Source organism: Bufo gargarizans, chromosome 1, assembly GCF_014858855.1.
Source record: "Bufo gargarizans isolate SCDJY-AF-19 chromosome 1, ASM1485885v1, whole genome shotgun sequence".
Lineage (NCBI taxonomy): Eukaryota > Metazoa > Chordata > Amphibia > Anura > Bufonidae > Bufo > Bufo gargarizans.
The window spans coordinates 620,261,944-620,285,588 of NC_058080.1; the positions used below are offsets into that span (position 1 = coordinate 620,261,944).

At 43.6% G+C, this 23,645-nt stretch overlaps 1 long non-coding RNA gene across 1 annotated transcript; it reads right to left on the bottom strand.

Annotated features, from left to right (window-relative positions):
• Positions 1 to 4,685: 4,685 nt before the first annotated feature.
• Positions 4,686 to 9,292, bottom strand: LOC122935449. Its single transcript, XR_006388791.1, has 4 exons — positions 9,234 to 9,292; positions 8,599 to 8,669; positions 6,440 to 6,484; positions 4,686 to 4,866 (listed from the first exon to the last, which is right to left on the bottom strand). It is a non-coding gene; the product is annotated as an uncharacterized LOC122935449 (long non-coding RNA).
• Between the last annotated feature and the right edge of the window lie 14,353 nt (positions 9,293 to 23,645).

Genomic DNA, 23,645 nt, shown 5'->3' on the forward strand with positions numbered 1-23,645 from the left:
GACCTGAATGCATCTTTAAATATCTTTGCCTTGTCATCCTGATCCCTCTGTTCCATTGACCTTATCTCTCCGTATCCTTTCTTTCCTATGTCTTTTCATTTCATCTTTCATTGTATATCTCCCGTCCCTTTTCCACCCCCCACCCCACCTGTGCCAGTGGCGGGTCCAGCTTTATCCTGAAATGACCCAGCTTTGCCATTCATGTCTGGAGGAAAGAAAGAAGCTTGTGGATGTGAATTCTAATGACATGGATTCTGCAGCAGGAAAGCGCAATGCTTTCCGCTGATCATCAGTATTATTACAGCCTTCCTCCGGACTGCTGGATTTCTATTGTTTAGCAGCAGCTTGTTTCCTTCACACTTGAAGGCATGACAAATACCCTGGCACAAGCCTGGAGGTTGCAGATTACAGAAGATAAAGCCACCTGCATTGCCCTCAGAACAGCCGGGTGCTGCTTGATACATGACGTAGGGTTTGGGCAGTCTGTGTCTTATGGGTTCCATTTTTGTCTTGGCAAATTATTGGGTAAAACAGCACACAAGGAGATAATGCCATTCAAAATCCATATGTGTATAATCATAAATTAATATGCATTATTACTTACTTTGCATAACCATAGCGCACACATTTTATGAATGTGCAGATGAAGAGCAAATATACTGAATTACATTTATCTATATTCAAGATGTGCCTAGACTTGCAGACAAAGAATGTTTTATTCATGATTTTGACGCCATCCTTAAAGAGGACCTGTCTTCGCTTTTGGCATGTCTGTTTAGTAACTACTTGCATTCCTCATGTAATAACAATTCTGAAGCATCTACTCTTATGACGCTATACTGTTCCTTTCCATTATTGCTACTACTAAAAGTTAAAGAATGAATTGATAGCAGTTTTTCAGTAAAGGTCCAACTGGAAGTGTGTCCCTACACAGTCTGACGTTGGAAGCACTGACTGGATAAGATTAGACTGTGCAGGCACACACCCCCAACTGCGTTGTGAATGGTACTTTCAGTTTCACTTTGTGCCGGTCATCTAATAGCCCTTATCTCTAAATTACTAAAAGGTCATAAACACTTATGTTTAGGTGGTTGGCAGGGTGCAAGGCAGAACTACAGATGCACGCGCTGACGGATGGTGGTGAGGGCAATAACCATGCCTAGTTTAGCGATAATAAAAAACAGTCTTTTTACAACAGAAGCAGACACAGGTCTGAAGTATAACACAGCTTACTTTTCCTTGAGTCTTTCTCCAAACACTTTGCGGTCTTTCCAAATTAAATACAGGCATGCTTTTCTATTTAACTCTTTCTGCAATTCTCAGGCTGAGGGGTGCAGATCATTAAACGGACAGCCAATCCGTTATATAAGTGTGGTGAGTGCAGAGGCATCATACCCTCTCCACAAAGCAGCAAAGTCCATAGCCATAAATAAGCGTTACCTTTGTTAACATGCACAGTTCCTTGTGATCCTAGACTGTCTGTGGATATCTTTCTTGCTTTCTCTCAAGATTACCTCTCTCAGGAGTTTGGCACTTGTCCTCAGCATAGAGGGATGGAGGATCACATTTCGGCTGCTTAGGCCAGAGTCACTGGATGATGCAACCCAAACTACACATGTCTTCCCTCAGAGGGGTGGGGAAAGGAGGGGCAAGTCAAGCCTTCATCCTACTGAGTAGGGTACAATAACTAAGCTGTGGCACTTATAGGCAGCTCTTAGATCATACACAAAGCACAACATAAGGCATTAACGCTTTTAGCACCAAAGTAGTTTTGTAGAAGTGATCTACTGGGTCAATGCACATCTGCTGTGAGCTCCCAATAGTGTTGACTGCAGGCAGTCAGAGTTTTACACCTCATGTACACAACTGTATTTTCAGGCTGCATCAGATCTGTCTTTTTTGCATATTTCTATGGGGCTGCATAAAATGCGGACAGCACGCAGATGCAGTGTCGTGCCGAGGGTGTTTGGCACCCGGGGAGGGTCCTTTCTCTGGCACCCCCCCAATACTTGACCACATACCTCTTACATCCAGGGACATCTCCTGTTATGTAGACCTTCTCTTTCCTCTTCTCCTCCGTTTGACCCAGACCACCATGACAAATTCTTTCAGCCGCATCTCGTCTCTACAGAGTTTGTAATACAGACACGTTAGATTTCTCAATTTTTCCATCAACCTCCCCATCCTGGTGTCCCCACAGTGTCATCCTGCTGCCACCCCCAATACTGTGCCCGTTGTGCCCCTCAACTGCTGAAAAAATAGTGACATAATTGGGGTAATTTATCAAACTGGTGTAAAATAGAACTGGATTTCCAAAAGAGCTACAGCCTTGCTTGGTGTTGGAGCTTTGCTCCTTGCCTGGGTGTTATGGAACATAAATTGTCCTCCCTTTTGTACCTTTACCCTCACTTGTTGTATGTGTAGTGTGGGTTTATGTTCTGGGTGTGTGTAGCGTTCTGTTAGTTGTTACATGTCTGGGCTGTTGTTGATGTTGGTCCCTGCATGTATGCTATACGTCACCCGGTATGTTGATACCTCCGTGAGGGGGATGGTTTCCCGGAGGGGTTAACCATCAGTCTGTATTCAGTGCTGCCTGGGGCTGCCGTGCTCCTTGCGGCATGGGGTCCAGGCAGTATCAGGAGTGCTGGATACCTGTGTGTGTGTGTGTGTGTGTGTGTGTGTGTGTGTGTTGTCTGTACGGTGTCCTGTTTGGTGTGTGGGCACCTGTACTTATGCTTGGGTTCCAGTCGTGGAGGCTTCGGCAGGTAAGTGAGTTGTCATGTTGTTCTTACCTGCTGATCCTTTTGCTGTATACAGTCTCCCCCTTTCCCTGCTTCTGGGCCTTTAGAGACTCCTGTTCCTCCCTTTTGCGGATGAAAAGGTCGTCTCTCCCCTGCTCCTAAGTGAGGGATTTCCAGGGCGACTCAGGATATGGGGGTATCCAGGGTATGAGCCGTCCCACCACCAGGGTCCGCTCATACGGTTAGGAGTTAGGGAGAGGATTAGGGAAGCTTTAGGAGGTGACCAGCTCCCTTTTCCCTGCCTACGGCCTAGTACCTGGTGACATTATACGGTGGGGAGTTTCCCCCACTTCCTTCCATGACACATGGACAACTAAGCCAGTTCTACTTTAGAACAATTTGATAAATTACCCCAAATGTCCCTATACTGTCCACAGCAGCTATAATGTCCCCTAGAGTTCCCCCAGTAATAATAACACCCTATATTTTGCTCCAGGTAATAATCCCTGTATAGTGTCCCCAGAAATAATAGAATTGCCGCTATGGTGCCTCCCCAATAGCAAGGCCCCCCATGCTTCCCCCATATAGCAATTTCCCCCACACTGTCCCATACAGTAATTTCCCCCAAACTGCTCTCACACAGAAGTTTCCCCCATACAGTAGTTCCCCCACATAGTAGATTTCCCACACAGTAGTTTCCCCCACACTGCCCCCACACAGTAATTTCCCCCACACTTCTCCCACACAGTAGTTTCCCACACACTGCCACCACACAGTTTCCCCCACACTGCCCCCATACAGTAGTTTACCCCACACTGCCCCCATACTGTAGTTTCAGCCACACTGCCCCCACACTGCCCCAGTACAGTAGTGTCCCCCACACAGTAGTTTCTCCCCACACTGCCCCCACACAGTAACTTCCCCCACGCAGTAGTTTCCCCCACATTGCCCATATAGTAATTTGCCCCACATAGTAATCCCTCCCATAATTATTGCCCCCACATAGTAATCCCTCCCATAATAATTTGCCCCCCACACAGTATCCCACCATATTCCCCCCCCCCACATGTCCTCCTGTGTGCACCCCCCTCTTGTCCCCCAAAGTTGGCTCATAAAATAAAATAAAAAATTTGCCCCCACACAGTATCCCACCATATTTTCCCTCCACATGTTCTCCTGTGTGCACCCCCCTCATGTCCCCCAAAATTGGCACATAAAAAGAATCTCAAATTGAGTTATATAACCTGTCTAATTTTACTGTTATTGGGTTTTCCACCTTTTTTTAATAGATAAGCAATTCTATTATGCTTTGATTCTCAAATTGGGGTGAATAACTTGTCTATTTCTACTGTTAGTGGGGTGTCCACATTGACATTGAATAATTTATTTTACAGTAAGTTTTACAGTATGTCCAACAGTCAGTTGCCAGGGCTGTCCAAAGGAATAGGCAGTGGCAAAAATCTTGCTGAAGCCGTCATAAGTAGCAGCAAAAAGAAGGGGGGTGGTAGTAGCAGCTGCAGCAACAGGCCAAAGCCGCCACTGTCATCCAGCGGTCGTGTTTTTCTTTTGGTTTAGCTAAGGGTTAGCTACGACTGTTGGCCTGCACGACGATGCGCATTGTTATATACTGTATGAGACCTGCCTAACATACTGACACACAGTAACTCTTTCACTACCAGAAAGGACTAGCTATGCATGTTGCTGCAAGGCACAGTGATGTACACTGAGATACACTCTCCCTGCAGGCCGGGATATAGCAGATTTAATTAGCTTTGTGACGAAATAGAATTTTTGAAAACTTCTCATCGCTACCAATAATAATTAACGGGGGCACCATCTGTGTGGTATTAGTATTTTCAGGTGGACTGTTTCTGCAGTATAGTATTGGGGAGCTCAACTGGCACAGTATTGAGGGTGGCAGGATGGGGTGCTTAGAATGGAGCGAACCATACTGATAAATTCAGTGTGGTGAGCCATGATGACATGGCACCTAACATTACAGTTAATATGTTGATTATATTATTTACTTACCTATGTGAAGAATGGGTTAACCCAGATGCTGTGGGTGCTTGCGCTGATATCTTCAAATTTGATTGGAGATCACTTTAACTGCCAGTTTGAGAACCTATAAAAGAACAGAAAATAACGATTTTGGCTCATTCACGTAAGTATTTTTCAAGAGACAGACCTGCGTTCATCTGTGTCATGGAAGATCTGTTGAAACAACTTATTTTCAGAGCAGAAAGCCAAGGGGGAGAAGAATGGCTGAGGAAGTGCTTACAGCAAGGACCGGACCAGCAAGAAGAGCTTCTTTTATCTTCTAATCCCGTCTGCTGCGCAGTACCTGGCGCGAGCGCCGAACTGATCGATCCTCCCTGCGATAATTTTTTGCGCATGCGCGAAAAACCTGAGACCCGCTCGCCGATTAAAAAACGTCAGCGGAGAGACAAGAGGGCATATTCCCCTTCACAATATGCGCCTCCTTCTAAGACCAAGAAAACCAACTTATCTTCAAGCCGAGCCAGCAGGAAAATTCAACGGCGTCATTTTCAACAGCATTCAACTGTCACTCAGGAGCCATCACCTGCTTCAACAGTTGATCATCCTCCTACATCATCTGCTTCTGGTGAGCTGAATTATAACTTTTTAAGTGACTGCAAACCGCAGGGCACTATTAATCAAGAGATTAATTCACTTGACATTGATTCTTCTAAATTGAAGATTCAGTTGTTTGATGAATTTTTACTTTACCTATCTAAAAAGGATGAATCACCAAAAAATGTTTGGTCTGGATTAGCAGATGTCAGTCAAGTTAATACCCTTAATAGTCTGACTGCTGCTAATTCAACCATTCAACCGTTCACTAATGTACCTAAAATGTCCAATATTAACCCTGAAATGGCAGTAATTCCTGAGCTTGAATTTAACTCAGGTATAAAAGAGACATCTGTTAAAGAAGTTCTGGCGTGTCAAATTTCTCCATTAGGGTTTCATTTACCCTTGAGCGTGAAAGAAAAAATTTGGAGAAAAGAATATGTTGAAATTTTTTCTCTTCTTCCTTCATCTAGTGAGAATTTAAAAAGTGAATTATTGAAAGACAAAAAATCAGATTCTGAAGAAAATAGAAAATTACACCAGAAATCCTTTTTTAACTGGCTGCAAGCATTTAATATATACGCAGCAGTTTTGGGTGAAAAATTTCCTAGTCTTTGTACTGGTTTATTTTACCATGTAGATACTATTTTGGAGGCATATAGAAATTTTGGCGGAATGGGTTGGTGTCTGTATGACGAATCCTTTCGTCAGAAACTTGCAGTATATCCGAATCTAAATTGGGGTAGTAAAGATGTCGGGCTTTGGTTGAATTTAATGCTCCCTAACAAAAACAATCTTTTTCGTCAACCCAATTTCATTAACGTCAAAAAAGGTATCTGTTTCGCATTTAACGAGTCGCATTGCAGATGGCAACATAATTGCAAATACCGACACGAGTGTTCTTTCTGTGCCGGTTCTCATTCAGCCTCAAAATGTTTTAAAAAACAAGGTATTCACTTCCCAATTTCTAACAAGGAAATTCAATCGTTTAAACAAGGTGACTCCGCTGAATTTGCCAATAATAATTCAGTGGCTAGGTCATTACCCAAACATTCAGATGGCTAATTTATTAATTGACAGTTTTACCAATGGGTTTTTCATACCTGAATTTGTGGGTCCAGGTTGCATTCTAGTTGAAAATGCGTTATCTGTAAAACAAAATATTGACATTGTTAAAGAAAAAATTGAATCTGAAATTTTGGCAGGTAGGATTGCTGGTCCCTTTGATTCTCCCCCCTTCTTGAATTTTCGTATATCTCCTTTAGCTTTAGTTCCTAAAAAAGAACCAAATTCTTTTCGTCTTATTCACAATTTATCTTATCCTAAATTCAGTTCCTTAAACGATGAGATGGAAAAAAATAAAGCCAGTGTGAAATACTCCTCATTTGATCAAGCTTTGTCTTTTTTACAAAAAGCAGGCCGCAATTCTCTTCTTGCCAAAGCTGACATTAAATCTGCTTTCAGACTACTACCTATAAACCCCATCGGTTATAATTCTTTGGGTTTTTATTTTCTCGATAAATTCTTTTATGATATGGCCCTTCCCATGGGATTCACCCTATCTTGCTTTTATTTTGAGGCGTTTTCAACTTTTCTACACTGGGTTATGGATATTGACTCAGGTAGTGGATTTTTACTACATTATCTCGATGACTTTTTATTTATAGGTCGTGTAGATTCGGATGTTTGTATGAATCTTCTGAATAGATTCATTGGTATAGCTAAATATTTCTGCATTCCATTAGCTGTAGATAAAACTGTCTATCCTACTACGAATCTAAAGTTTTTGGGCATAGATATAAATACAGTAAGAATGGAATTTAGCATACCAATGAAAAAAATCCAGAATACTGTTCAACAATTAACTCGCATATCCGAAAAAGAAAAAATTACGCTTAAACATCTTCAGTCTCTTTTAGGTTCTCTTAATTTTATTTCTCGTGTGATTCCCATGGGAAGGGTCTTTTCTAAAAGATTGTATGCTGCCACATCAGGTAAGTCCTCACCTCGATCCCATATTCTTGTCTCTTTATACAGATGCGTCTGGTGCTATTGGATATGGTGCTTATTTTGACAACTTTTGGTCTGCCGAACGTTGGCCTTTAAATTGGATTAGTAATAACATGTACTCAAAAAATTTGGTTTTTCTAGAATTATTTCCAGTTCTAGTTTCTCTAACAATTTGGTCCTCAGTGTTTCAGAATAAGAGAATTCTGCTAAGGTTGGACAATATGGGAGTAGTTTTTTCCATAAACTGTTTAACTTCAAAGTCTCCGTTAGTTTCTTCATTATTGCGTAAGATAGTTTTTCAATGTCTAAAATTTAACATTTGGATAAAAGCTAGATTTATTTCTGGGAAAACTAATTATATTGCTGATTATTTGTCCCGACAGCGCTTCAAGGAATTCTTCTTAATGACACCTCGAGCTTCCCGAATGGGAATTCCTTGTCCAACTCATCTTTGGGAGATATCAGAGGATTAACTAATGAACTTATTTTTGGTTCATTAGCCAAGAATACATGGGCAGCATATTCTGCCGCATGGTTGGATTGGAAGCTTTTCTGCATATCTCAAAAAATTTCTTACATTGATTTTAATTTAGGGAATTTTATCAAATTTATTATATATCTTTACAACAACGGTTTACAAGCCGATTCTATTTCTAAAAAATTATCGGGCATTTCTTTTTTCTTTAAATTAAAAGGCGAAAGCTCTATTCTGAATAATTTTATCATTAAACAAATGATTAAAGGTATCAAAAGAAAGTCAGTCCACAATGTTAAGACCAGCCCTTTATCTATTGAATTGTTACAAAAGGTCATATGTAATTTAGTATTAGTTTGTTCTTCGGAATATGAAACCAATTTATTTTCTGCAGCATTTTCTATAGCTTTCTTTGCTGCTCTAAGATTAAGCGAGATTGCTGCAGACAATAAAATCTCAAATCCCCCATTATTGATATAGGACCTTCAAAAGTTGTATGGATTTTTGGTGATGAACTGATTCAATTGGCTGAGAGAAGATCTGCTTTTAGACATTCTACTGTTAATTTAGGTTATTCAGCAGAATTTTCCATAAACTGGTTTTCCTTTGCTGACCTTAAAATTTCTGATATCTTCAAGAATGTCAGCCTTATATATTCAAAAATGTCGAAACCTGACCTGTTTATTTTACATATTGGCTCGTTTGATTTGGGAAAAATCAAAACGCATTTGTTAATTTATGAATTAAAAGAATTGTTATGTAAAATATGCTACTTACTTGATGGTGTTGTACTCGTATTTTCTGACATCATCCCAAAATTTTCTTGGTTCAATTCTGAGTTATCCTTTCTGGAAACAATTAGGAAAAGAATTAATAAAAAAAATGGAGATTTATTTGAAGGAAATTGGTCATGGCAATTACAGACATGTTGAATTAGAAGGATTCGTTAGAGGACTTTACCAAGAAAAGGATGATCAGCTTTCTGATATTGGATGTGATATATTCATTTCAGATTTGCAGAACATAATTGATAATGGTTTTTATTAAAGGCTTGCAATGTTTATTGGGCCACTTGTTTTTATGTGGCGTTGTGGGGTTAAGTCACTCTCTGAGTGGACTGAGTGTTATATGGTTTATTGGTTTAAATATTTACTTATTTATATTTGAGAATAAATTGGATTAACCAGATTATAATTAATTGGTTAAGTAATAAGCATTGCGGCCTTTAATTACCCAACTAAATAAATAAAGATATTTGCTTAAATTCTATTTTGAGTGATGATTTATTCTATTTTGTGAATTGGAGCGTATGACATCATGGAGCGAACCATACTGATAAATTCAGTGTGGTGAGCCATGATGACATGGCACCTAACATTACAGTTAATATGTTGATTATATTATTTACTTACCTATGTGAAGAATGGGTTAACCCAGATGCTGTGGGTGCTTGCGCTGATATCTTCAAATTTGATTGGAGATCACTTTAACTGCCAGTTTGAGAACCTATAAAAGAACAGAAAATAACGATTTTGGCTCATTCACGTAAGTATTTTTCAAGTTCCCTCCCTCCCTTCCCTATTTATTTTGTCGCTTTGCTTATTGACGGGGGTTAAGTCACTCTCTGAGTGGACTGAGTGTTATATGGTTTATTGGTTTAAATATTTACTTATTTATATTTGAGAATAAATTGGATTAACCAGATTATAATTAATTGGTTAAGTAATAAGCATTGCGGCCTTTAATTACCCAACTAAATAAATAAAGATATTTGCTTAAATTCTATTTTGAGTGATGATTTATTCTATTTTGTGAATTGGAGCGTATGACATCATGTGGGAGGATGATGGAAAAGTAGAAAATTAAGGCTACCCTCACACTACCGGCAAGGAACTCCGGCAGGCTGTTCTGGCGGGTGAACAGCCTGTCGGATCCGTGCTGCCACTAGTGCACGCGTGCCCCCGGACTACCACTCCGGCCCGACAGGCTGTTAACCCTCCGGGACAGCCTGCCAGAGTTCCTTGCCGCTAGTGTGAAAATAGCCTAAGATGTCTGTTTGTCAAATTCTGCAGAGACAAGAGACGGCTGAAAGAAATCATCATCGTGGTCTGGTCTGAATGGAGGAAAGAACATCTACTGTACATATATCAGCGGAGACGTCACTGAATGTAAGAGGTATGAGGCACTGTACAGTATTAACCTGCATGTTTTGTAGCAGTTTTACAACACACAGGCCACAGGGGGATAACTTGTGAGGCAACGGTGTACTGAGGAATAATAACAGCTAGTTCTTTACTCAGTTTTGACCCTCCCTGGTCCGGGCTGCAGTGAAGAGGAGAACAGCACCAAATTCGTCAGGGTACGCTCTTCTACAGGGGACACAGGCCAGGTGGTGATTGAGGTGCCCTTGATGGTGATTGGATTTTCTAGGTGCTTGTGCGGCTGAGCCCCTGAATTAGGTAAAATCATGATACCAGCACCTTGGTGGTGCAAAATGATGATAGTGGTTGTAGTATGGAGGAAAAAAATAATGAAACAGGGTTCGAATCCAACTAAGAACTTTGTAGTAAAGCTCTAATTATAGATAAAGCGGGTAGTCGTAGAATTATTCAATCGAAATCACTGAGGTACGACTACCTAAAATATAACCTTTATTACGGTCACTTAAAATTCCCTGAAAAAGGAACAGCTAATGCAACAAAACAAAACAAAAACAGTACAACAAACATATGACGAGCAGGATCAGACAAGTGAATCAATATGAGAGGGAGAAAGGGGAGGAACGCATCAGGGCATTCGTGCCATGACAGTTTCTGTCCCTACAATATCCCTTTTATAACTCCTCCTCAGCCCGGAGATGTGTCTTGATGGTAGGCACACTCCGTCCACGTACCTATACTGTCTATCCTTATAGTGCCCTTTACACACTATCCCATATGGATATCTGGGTATTAGTGTGTATAGAAAAAGGATATCGGTTAAATAAACACGTGTCTGATCCTGCTCGTCATATGTTTGTTGTACTGTTTTTGTTTTGTGTTTTGTTGCATTAGCTGTTCCTTTTTCAGGGAATTTTAAGTGACCGTAATAAAGGTTATATTTTAGGTAGTCGTACCTCAGTGATTTCAACTAAGAACTTTACTGTAAGCAGGGTCTTGACAGCAATTTACATCCAGATATAAACAGTCTCTCATGTAAATGGATCTTGAATACTGTAAATCCCTTAAAACAGGCTTTATGTGTAGTCCTGTATCAGGCTCAAGTCTTGTTAGAGTATGAAAGGCATCTTCTCACTGGTACTTAGATCTTTGCCTTGTTCTAATCTCAGTATTGGTGGTTTAGGTCCTTATTCTCTACACACAAATGCTACAACAGATGACCTGTCTGTCTTTGAACGGTGAGGCTGTCGGAAGCTAATAAACCTTCACCTTGGTACAAAGGCGCCTAAAGACTAGTATAATGGCCATTGTCCTTCCTTTGTCTTTTACATAGAAATGATGAAGTTACCTGGCACTCCAGAAGAGTAGACGGTAGAAGAAGGTCCCACCTCTGCCTGTTTCTTGGCTTGACAACTGAGACAACGAATTGGCTCCTCTGGGCCAGAGAAAGGTCCTCTCCTTCCCCCTGCTTCTCACTCCAGCTCCTTCCACTCCAACCAACTCCCAACTAGGCCTGAACTGTGATTATATATATATATATATATATATATATATATATATATATATATACATACATATACACACACACATACATACACACATACACTATGGTGCTATCCCCATCTAGTAGTGGAATATGTGTAGTGCACCTAACAGCCTGTTAACAGAGATTTTACTGCTAAGTCACAGAAATATGTAAATAACATGAATTTGACAAACTTCATGTGTAATGGTTTCCAAGTATGTCTTTCACAGTAGGGCTGGAGGGAAGGGGTTAGGTTGAGAATTTTGCATGGGCAGCAGAAATGCTAGGTGCACCCCTGCTCCTTGCCATAAAGCACTGAGGGAAGGGGGGCCCAGGCTGACCTCTTACACCAGGACCCATGAGCCTTTAGCTATGCCCCTGGGTACTGTATTACAGTACCTTGTGGTTTTTCTGCACGAAAATGTGTGCGGAAAAACTGCACGTAATCTGCACTGTGTGTAGGTACCCTTAAAATCAAGTTCTTTTAGTGGTTATTTAATCATTGCGCCGTTTTATGCAGATAAATGAGTATTGCAGGCACAGGTAACTGCTTGATGTGCAAATAGGTGAGCAGCAGCAGGTGAGTGGCAGCATCAGAATAGTGGCTGAAGCATTTGCAATGAGCAGGACACTAGTACAATGCAGTGGGTCAGGATAGATATGTGTATAAATCTATAGTAGTTTGTGACGCCAAGGAATGATGTCGTCCTGGAGATCTGAAGTTCTGGAGGTTGTTGCTTGCTTGTCACCAGCTGAGGTAGATGACTCAGGCTGGGAAGATGGATCCTTGCCTCAGCCGAGATGGGATCCAGGGTTGGGATCCCTGGTTCTGGGAGCTCCTACTAACACAACCTACCCCAGCAGAAGTGGCTGGTACACTAACCAAACTTCCTTCTCCTCCTCATGAGACAGGACATGGGAACGTCCCACTTCTGCTCACACAGGGGAGCCTAGACTAGAATGGACTATTCCAGACTAGATATACTAACTAACCTTGGGCTGCTTACATATTGCTGCCACCTGCTGGCGGACAGGGAAATCACAGCAAATGCATAATAAAAGCCTGGAGAGTACATATACAGGAAAATGCAAAGTTAGATTACACAAGATGATAAGCAATATACACTTGACATATTGTAGCAGGGAGACAGAGTTTTGTGACATACTCTGGGATGTTACACATTTTTCACAATGTTCTGGTGTGGCAGCACACTGTAGTTGGACACACTACTGCCAGAATGGTCTAGTCTGATCCATCTGGCACTGGCACAGCTGATTCATCTTTATAAAAGTTAACCTCTAAACATTTCCTATTGAAAGGGGAGTTCTCTTTGGGGTAAGCATTTCCCTCAACGCACTAAATACCCGCTCCGATGCCACACTACGGGCCGGACAATAAAGCTTGTCCAGGGTAAATTTGGCCAGTTGTGGCCACAATTCAAGTTTGGCTTCCCAGTAGTCCAGGGGATCTTGGATCTGGGGTGGTAAGGTGCAGTCCTAGTATGCCACCACCTGCTGGCTCAGGTTCTTCTTCTTGCCCTGCTGCTGGCTGGTTTCTTCAGTAGGCGAGTGAAGAAACATGCTCAGTGTCACGGTGGGGAGTGGGGGAAACGCCTCACCGTACAATGTCACCAGGTACTAGGCCGTAGGCAGGGAAAAGAGAGCTGGTCACCTCCTAAAGCTTCCCTAAAATAGCCCTATTCACCTGGCTGTATGAGCTGCCTTCAATGGTAAGGGGGCTCATACCCACGAACCTAGAGGTCTATGAATCCCTGCATTGCCCTCAACATCGTGACAGGGCAGAGACCTCCCGTTTGTCCATCACCACGGATGAAAGGCATCTCCAGAGGCCCAGTAGCTGACAGGGAGAAAGGCAATGCAGCAACTGCACGGCAGGTAAGAACACAGTGTAACAACAGAACATCAAACACTTACCTGCCGCAGCAAAGATGGATAAACCACATGAAAACAACCTGGACCCCATGTGGACACCGAAGCAAGGTGGCTCCAGGCAAGGCTGCTAATGTCTTTAGGTTCACCCCTCCAGGAAACCAATGGGACCTCCTTTCGGAGGAGAAGACGCACAGGGGAAATGTCTAGCAGACATGCTGGACACAACATCAACAGACCAGACATATAACAACGCACAAGACATAACAACCAAATCCCAAATCAAACCCACACCAAACAGACACATAAGGATGGGTGGAGACATGGAGAAGACATAGGAATGACATTGCTAAAAGACCTTGATGTCCCACTAGGTGGCCCTCACACTGGAAGATGGAACAACCAGACAAGGAGCATAACTCCAGCACACACCAAGGCTGGAGTACAACTGACTCCTGACCTTAAACCACAGGTATAAGAAGCACCTAGTGACCACACCCAGCAAGGTAGTTAACCCTTATTGCACCAGACAGGGGAAGGCTATAACTTAAAGGGGAAGTGCACACACCAGCCACAACGTTGCCCCCGGCAACAGCATGCGTGGCAACCATGTCACCGTGCACACAGCCGAAGCCGAGACACTGCCACCACATGCCATAACAGCAACACGTTGCCACTGGCAGCAGCAAGCATGGCACCAGTGTCACGGCGCACACAGCAAAGGCCGTGACACTCAGAGATTGGAGACACAAGTTACTGCTAATGGAGCTGGTGCTGCTCCTGCTCCTGCCCCCCCCCCCCATCCCCATCCCCCTCCAACAGTCATGGCAGTGGAGCGTGAGCACAGAGGGTCCACCCGGTCAGACCTTCGTGAGGATAGGCGATGGTGAACATAGGCAGCAACCAACTGACCACATTGGATGTCTTTATATTTTTCATAGTTCTGATAGATATAGATGTCAGATGTCAATTAGTCACTAGTCTAACTTAATTATAATGTAATTATGGCAATACCTAATATGTATGCTTTTTTTATTTAAGTTTTACACAATAATATCATTTTTGAAACAAAAAAATAATAATGTTTTAATGTCTTCATAGTCTGAGAGCCATTGTTTATTTTTTATTTTTTGGGCGATTGTCTTTGGTAAGGTATAATGTTTGCTGGATAAGATGTTGGTTTGATTGGCACTATTTTGAGGTGCATAAGACTTTTTGACCGCTTGCTATTACACTTTGTGAATTACTTTTTGTACACCGTTTTTATTATATCTTTTTGACGGTGTACACCTGACTTTGTACACCTGAAAAATTACACAAGTGTAGTATCGTTGTAACCATGCTGACCTGGAGAATGAAGATAACAGTTTAATTTTACTGCATAGTGTACATTGTAGAAAAAATGATTAAAAACCTTTGTCAGAATTGCGTCTTTTCCAAATTCTACCCCATTTGGAATTTCTTTCCGCTTCTCACTACATGGTATGCAATCATAAATGGCGCCATTAGAAAGTACAACTTGTCCTGCAAAAAATAAGCCCTCATAAGGCTATGTGAATGGAAAAATAAAAAAAAATTAGGACTATGGGAAGGTGGGGAGTTAAAAAACGAAAATGCAAAAATGGAAAATTGCAGGGTCCTCCAAGGGTTAATCCCCTCTGGCAAAATTTTCCTTACTTTCTTCTCATCATGATAACTCATAGACCACTTGGAGAAGTCAGCCATGTGACCCCAGAGCCATGATAGCCATATTTGACCCTCTATCCATTCTCGCTACAGTCTTTCTCCTTCATCTTCTTCTTAGGGCCCACACAGCTCTCCTTGTGGCAGCTTCTTGGCACCAAAGCCCCTTGTCACTTCTTTATCAAAATTTGGAACTCAATTCAGACTAGAAATGTAGAGGAAAGGTTCTTGCAGTTTGGACACAGTTATTTGTTGCTTTTTTGTACAGTTCTTGGTGATACATTGCCCAAAATGTGGCATGCTTGTTGTCATGAGAGTGCCATGCCCAATGCCATAGCAATGACAGTGCTATGATTGCAGCTGAATGGGACTGAGCTGCAGTACTAGACACAGATTCTAGGATGAGAATGACGCTATGTCAGGTACCTCAATGATGAGGCCACTGTGATCCGTACACCCCCCTAGGTGTCAACTAAATTCACATCACATTTTTTTCCCCACATTTGACGTATAGCTGATTAAAAAAAAGAAAAAAAGGGTTTTACTATTTGCTACCTTTTTATTTTTTAGAGATATAAAGTATATTCTGCAAACCTAAACATTTGGATGTGTCTGTCATGGTTTCTATTGTAATAAATTTAGAAACTGCTGCCATCTGGTGAATTATATTCATCAGATCACCCCTTTTTATTCACTGTATTAATTCATCTGTACTCTTATGCCCTCTGGTGGATTATAATCGTCATTGCTTTCCTTATACATAGGGTGTGTGTATATAATTGTGGCGATTTTGTTCATTCCTATATCACCATGTATGCCTTACTGCCAGACATAGCTCTATCAGTCCACACTTTTTCTAGTGTCCCTTTGGCAGACCATGCTGGCTGTCCTCTGTGGCCATGGCAGGCTCTGACAAATAATCCAGTGGCAGTCAGCTGCAGCTCACCATGTCTCTATGGCAGAAGCAGCTTCCAAGTAATTTCTCTTTGAAGTCCCTGGTGCACCCCTCCTCCACTTCCATTGGCAACCCATCCTGTGACGTCACGCAGAACCAATCTGCTGGACTATAATTTCTGGCACTTTCAGCTTGACCTAGTTCTTTGATCATATGCCTTTTACCTCTTGTGTAAACTGCACGTTGCATTTGATTTGGCTTCTGGCATTTGCAATCAGAAATCTCATAATTTTTTTTTTTTACTTTGTTTATCAAAACCGATAGTATGTTAAGATATTTGTATATATCTCTAAGACTAATGCCATTTTCACAATAGTAACAGGTGTACCAAATATTTTAGTTATAATTATATTAACTATAAATGTATACAATGTACTGATTCATACATACAAGATCAGTACCAATGATGTGCAGAATTGCAGCTTTTATCTACTATGACCTCAAAAAAAATCCAAGACTCCAACCTGTCCAGAGCTGGTGTCACAGCTTTTTGTGGCAGTTTTTGATGCAGTTTTTTTTAAGCCAAAGCCAAAATAGTTTTAGGCTACTTTCACACTTGCGCTTGATCGGATCCGTTCTGAACGGATCCGATCATATTAATGCAGACGGAGGCTCCGTTCAGTACGGATCCGTCTGCATTAATAACTTAGAAAAATTTCTAAGTGCGCAAGATGCCTGAGCGGATCCGTTCAGACTTTCAATGTAAAGTCAATGGGGGACGGATCCGCTTGAAGATTGAGCCATATGGTGTCATCTTCAAGCGGATCCGTTCCCATTGACTTACATTGTAAGTCTGAACGGATCCGCTCGCCTCCGCCCGGCCAGGCGGACAGCTGAACGCTGCAAGCAGCGTTCAGCTGTCCGCCTGGCCGTGCGGAGGCTGAACGCCGCCAGACTGATGCAGTCTGAGCGGATCCGCTCCATTCAGACTGCATCAGGGCTGGACGGAGGCGTTCGGGTCCGCTCGTGAGCTCCTTCAAACGGAGCTCACGAGCGGACCGACGAACGCTAGTGTGAAAGTAGCCTTAGAAGGGAATGAGAAATATGAAGGAAGGACTTCTACTGCTCCTTTCTGCTGGATCCACTTCTGGCTCAATAAATGGCATCAAATAACTGTGTGTGACACCTCCCCTACTAGCTTGTATGACATACTACAAACCATCTATAATAGGTACACAAGGAATCTAATTAGTATTTACTTCATCTAGGTGATTTGTCCAATACCATATCCATTCTCCACAATAATTTTCCAGACCTCTTCTATAGTGCCTTAAAAATGTATTCATACACCTTGAACTTTTCCACCTTTTTTCAGGTTATGCCCACAAACTTAAATGTATTTTATTGGGATTATTTCCGACAGACCATACAAAGTAGCAAGTATGTGTGAAGTGAAAAGAAAATGATAAATGGTTTTCAGCATTTTTAATAAAGAAAAAGCTGAAAAGTGTGTTTCAGGAACACACCAGACAGGTCAGGGATAAAGTTGTAGAGAAGGGTAAATCAGGATAAGGCTATAAAAAAGCATCCCAAGCTCTGAACATGTCACGGAGCACTGTTTAATCCATCATCTGAAAATCAAAGGGGTATAGCACAACTGTAAACATACCAAGTCATGGCTGTCCTCTTAAACTGACAGCCCAGGCAAGGAGAGCACTGATTAGAGAAGTAGCCAAGAAGTCCATGGTAACTTTGGTGGAGCTGCAGAGATCCACAGCTTTTAGTCGCTTACTCCACAAATCTGTCCTTTGTGGGAGAGTGACAAAAAGAAAACCATTTTTGAAAGCAAGCGATAAAAAAGCTCCAATAACCTCTAGCAATGCCAGATCCAGAGAGCTCCGTCAGGAGCTCCCGGACCAGTTTACTGGAACTACTGCCGGCAGTGTGAAACAGGTGAAAATTAGTGGGCAATACATGGAGGGGTAAAAGAGGAAATAACTACAACTCCCAGCATGTCCATGCTGTTATTATGGAACACAAGTTGACATTACAGTAGAAGAATATAAGAGGAGAGAACTTGAACCCCCAGCATTACCAGACTATTATACAGCATCAGTGGATATTATAAGAGGAGAGAACTACAACTCCCAGCATGCCCAGACTATTTTTGTAAGGAATCAATGAATATTACATGGAGGTGGATACAGTAGGACAAAACTCCCAGTATTAGGATGTTATGGGCAATCCCAGGACACCACTCACCTCTCCCCAAGGCACACACAGAAGCTCCTCTCCAAGTAGTTTCACTACATTTTCCTCTCGACCGCTGAGCTCCATCTTCCTGCCTTGATTACATAATGATGACATCATCACAGGCCCTTCTGCTGTAAAACTACTGACTGTACGGCTACCCATATCACATAACAATGACATCATCACAGGTCCTTCTGCACAGCTAGCTAGGTTTTCACAGTCAGCTATGTAAGTGTAATTGAGGGTGGGTCTTTCCTGCAGGGCCAGCTCCAGGTTTATGTGGGCCCTTGGGCGATACATCTCAGTGGGCCCCTTGTGGCTACCACACCGTATAATGACCCCCATACAGTATAAAGACCACAAGCGGCCCTTCAAACAGTATAATGACGCCCCCAATGCCCCCACACAGTATAATAATCCCCAGTGGCCCCCCACACAGTATAATGACCCCCCATAGTATAATACCCCCCAGTGGCCCCCCACACAGTATAATGACCCCCCCAGTGGTCCCCACACAGTTTAATGACCCCACATTGGCCCTCCATTCAGAATAATGATCCCACAGTGGCCCTCACACTGAGGGTTATACTGTATGGAGATGGCATTGGGGTCATTATACTGTGTAAGAGGCCCTCACTAGCTAGAACTGACTGGGCCCCACAGCAAATTTTTGTACTAGAATCTATTTAGCCCTACCCTGGAATAATAATATAATAATACAATTAGGGGGTCATTTATTAAACAGAAATACATTTATATTAGAAGTATTTCTGACAACGATTGTGGCACAATCTGCAACTTTTTCCCACTCATGCCAGGTCTACAAAAGGTGGCGTGGGCAGGAAGGGGATACAGTTATGGCCATACAGTTATTGGATAAAACCGCCATACAGTGACTGGATAATACTGCTATGCAGTGACTGGATAAAAGGGTATAAGAGGGCACAGTACATAGAATGACTAGGGGCACTGTACAGGGTGTGGTAAGAGGGCACAATGCATGTATAAGGGGGCACAGTCACATGACCCTGTGACATTATAAGGTCCTTATGGTGCCATAATGAGAGGCAGAGGACTGAGACAGGGGCCCGGGATGGACAGGAGGGCTGCACACAGCAAGTAGGTGGAAGGGCCTCTGAGGGGGATTCATACAAGAAGTAGGGACAGCAGGTCTGTGCATGGCAGCAATACAGGAGCTCTGGAGACCTGAGGGAGGAAAGGAGACAGCAGGGGCTCCATGAGGATGAGATAGGACAGGATATGAGGGGGGACAGGTGTCATGGAGGAAAACTGCTTAATGAGGCAGTAAAACAACTACATAACATGAAGCTGCTGCTCTACTACAGCATCTAGCAGCAGCTTAAAGAGTTCCCTGACATCCCCCACAGACTCACAGACTGTCTTTACACTACTGCTCCAGCCCTGGTCTCTCTCCTCCTCAGGCGGCAAGTCCTTTGTAGAGGGGGCGTGTCTGCTCTGCTGAAATGTAGAGGGGGCATGTCTGCTCTGCTGGAGTGTAGAGGGGGCGTGTTTGCTCTGCTGGAGTGTAGAGGGGGAGTGTCTGGTCTGCTGGAGTGTAGAGGGGGCGTGTCTGCTCTACTTGAATGTAGAGGGGGCGTGTCTGCTCTGCTGGAATGTACAGGGGGCGTTTCTGCTCTGCTGGAGTGTAGAGGGGGCGTGTCTGCTCTGCTGGAACGTGGAGGGGGCGTGTCTGCTCTGCTGGAACGTGGAGGGGGCGTGTCTGCTCTGCTGGAGTGAAGAGGGGGCGTGTCTGCTCTGCTGGAGTGAAGAGGGGGCGTGTCTAAAGCTTCTCAGACGAGATGTCCTGCTCTGCTGGAGAGAAGAGGGGGCGTGACTGAAGCTTCTTAGGCTAGATGTCCTGCTCTGCTTGAGTGAAGAGGGGGCATGTCTGAAGCTTCTCAGGCTAGATGTCCTGCTCTGCTGGAGTGAAGAGGGGGCGTGACTGAAGCTTCTTAGGCTAGATGTCCTGCTCTGCTGGAGTGAAGCGTGGGCGTGTCTGAAGCTTCTCAGGCTAGATATCCTGCTCTTCTGGAGTGAACAGGGGGCGTGTCTGAAGCTTCTCAGGCTAGATATCCTGCTCTGCTGGAGTGAAGCGTGGGCGTGTCTGAAGCTTCTCAGGCTAGATATCCTGCTCTGCTGGAGTGAAGCGTGGGCGTGTCTGAAGCTTCTCAGGCTAGATATCCTGCTCTTCTGGAGTGAACAGGGGGCGTGTCTGAAGGTCTGCAGCACAGGAGCTTGTAAGGGGCACAGCTGCAGCCGCCCTCTGCATGCTATTGATGCTCCTTGCTCCAGTCTGACGCTGCGGCTCTGCTACTGTTCCTGGGCATCTTCTGCCCTCAGGGCCCGAATCTGTGGCTTCCACAATAGCTACACCCCTGGAGCTGTGGTTAGCGAATGAAATGACCGCAGCTCCCTGCGCTCCAGCAATGAGCGCTTCCATCTGTATTGATGGAAGCGTGCATAGAAGCGCAGTGGGCCATGGCTTTTGCCCAGGTATGCCGGGTGCCGACGTTGGCCCTGGGCCCCATAGAGGCTGTGTGGTCTGCCTCTATTAGAGGTACTCCACTGCCCTGAACACAACATGGTGGTGGCAGCATCATGCTGTGGGGATGTTTTTCTGCAGCAGGGACAGGGAAGCTGCTCAGAGTTGATGGGAAGATGGATGGAGCCAATCCTGAAGGAAAACCTGGTAGAGGCTGCAAAAGACTAGAGAGTGGGCTGGAGGTTCACCTTCCAGCAGGACAACGACCCTAAATCCCATTGAGAATCTGTTGCACGACTTGATAATTGCTGTTCAGTGTTCACAGATGCACTCTATCCAATCTGATTGAGCTTGAGCTATTTTGCAAAGATGAATGGGCAAAGAGTTCAGCCTCTATGTGCAAAGCTGGTAGAGACATACGCCAAAAGATTTGCAGCTGTAATTGCAGCAAAAGGTGGTCCTACAAAGTATTGTCTCAGGGGGGCTGAATACAAATGCTACAGTTTCCAGATGTTTATTTATAAAAATAAAATAAATGTGAAAACCATGTATCACTTTTCACTTCATGCAAACTTGCTACTTTATGTTGGTCTATCACATAAAGTTCCAATGAAATACATTTAAAGAGGACCTTTCACCGATTATGACAATGTGAATTAACTATACAGACATGGAGAGCGGCGCCCGGGGATCTCCCTGCACTTACTATTATCCCCAGGCGCCGTTCTCCCGCTATGCCCTCCGGTATCTCTGGCCACTAAGTTATAGTAGGCGGAGATTTCAGTCACTAAGTTATGGTAGGCGGAGTCTGCCCTTGTTCTGCTCTAGCGCTGGCCAATCGCAGCGCAGAGCTCGCAGCCTGGGAGGTTATTTTCTCCCAGGCTGTGAGCCCTGCAATGCGATTTGCTAGCGCTACAAAAGAACAAGGGCAGACTCCGCCTACTATAACTTAGTGACCGGAGAAACCGGAGGGCATAGCAGGAGAACGGAGCGGCGCCCAGGGATAATAGTAAGTGCAGTGAGATCCCCGGGCGCCGCTCTCCATGTCTGTATTCTTAGATCACAGTGTCATAGGTGAAAGGTCCTCTTTAAAAGGGCTGTCCCAGTTATTTTTATTGACGACCTATCCTAAGGATAGGTCATCAATATCATATTGGCAGGGGTCCAACATCCGGCACCCCTGCCGATCAGCTGTTTGAAGAGAAGGCGTGAGCTGTGCCAGCACTGCCTCCTCTTCATTGTTTACCTGCTCGCCATCGCATCCACAGAGGTGAACAGGTGTAATTACACCTAAGCCGTCCCATACATTTCAATGGGATGACTTCTTCCTATTTGAGTGTATAGCAATGAGCCGTCCCATTGAAATGAATAGGACGGCTTAGGAGTAATTACACCTGTTCACCACTGCGGATGTGAAGCAAGCAGGTAAACAATGAAGAGGAGGCAAGCTCACGCCTTCTCTTCAAACAGCTGATCAGCAGGGGTGCCTGATGTTGGACCCCCGCTGATCTGATATTGATGACCTATCCTAAGGATTTTTCAACTGCTCTATGGTCAACGGAAAAACAAGGATGTGTGAATAAACACATGAATAAAATATAGATCCATGTGTTGTCCATGAGCACACCCCTGTGATTCACTGACATGGGGATAATGCCTCATTCACATGTAATGCCTCATGGCAGAAGCATGCAGAAGCAGATCATGATGCTTAGAAGTCTATGAGTCCTTGCCATACTCTGCTGTACAGTCACACATACCTGGTGATGATGTGACAGCACATTGCATTCATCCTGGAATGTCTACAACAAGCATTCATGCTCTGCAGAAGCTTCTACGCGGTGTGTCCCAACCTCTTCATCTTCTCAGCCTCATTTTTGGAATTCTTAGGTCCCTTTCACACGAGCCAGTTTTCCGCGCGGGTGCAATGCGTGACGTGAACCATAGCACCTGCACCGAATCCTAACCCATTCATTTTAATGGGTCTGTGTAGATGAGCATTTTTTTTCACGCATCACTTCTGCGTTGCGTGCAAAAGGCAGCATGTTCTATATTCTGCGTTTTTCACGCAGCCCTGGCTCCATAGAAGTGAATGGGGCTTCAGTTAAAAAACGCATTGCATCAGGAAGCAAGTGCGGGTGCGATGTGTTTTTCACTGATGGTTGCTAAGAGATGTTGTTTGCAAACTTTCAGTTTTTATCACGCACGTGAAAAACATATCAAAACGCATTGCACCCATGCGGAAAAAAACTGAACAACTGAACGCAATCGCAGACAAAACTGACTGAACTTGCTTGCAAAATGGTGCGAGTTTCACTGAACGCACCCTGAACGCATCCGGACCTAATCAGTCACTCTCGTGTAAAAGAGGCCTTAGGGTACGGCCACACAGAGATTTTTGGAGGAGGTGTTGAGACAGATCTGCCTACAGAATTTTCAGTCAAGGACAGAAAATAGGATGGCGGGGCTGCGCAGCGCAGGAGAGTCAGAGCGGCCGGACCTGCCAGCCAGGGGCGTAGCTAGAACTGACTGGGCCCCACAGCAAAATTTTGTATGCCATGACTATCCTGGCATCCTATATGCGCATATGTAAGGGAGAGTTCACATCACATTTTTGCCATCCGTTTGATGTTTACGTTGGAAAATGGGATACAAAAGCGCAGCAAACTACGCTTTTGTATCCTGCAAAGTCTGTTAAAAAAAAAACATAACATTAACGTATCACCTGTTAACATATACATTTTATGTATACATTACCAGGGGTCAGCAACCTTCGGCACTCCAACCACAATTCCCAGCATGGTCCATTAATTTCTATGGGAGTTATGAGAAGAGCAGAGTAATAATGCATGCTGGGAGTTGTAGTTTCACAACAGCTGGAGTGCCGTAGGTTGCCTACTCCTGCATTAGACAAAT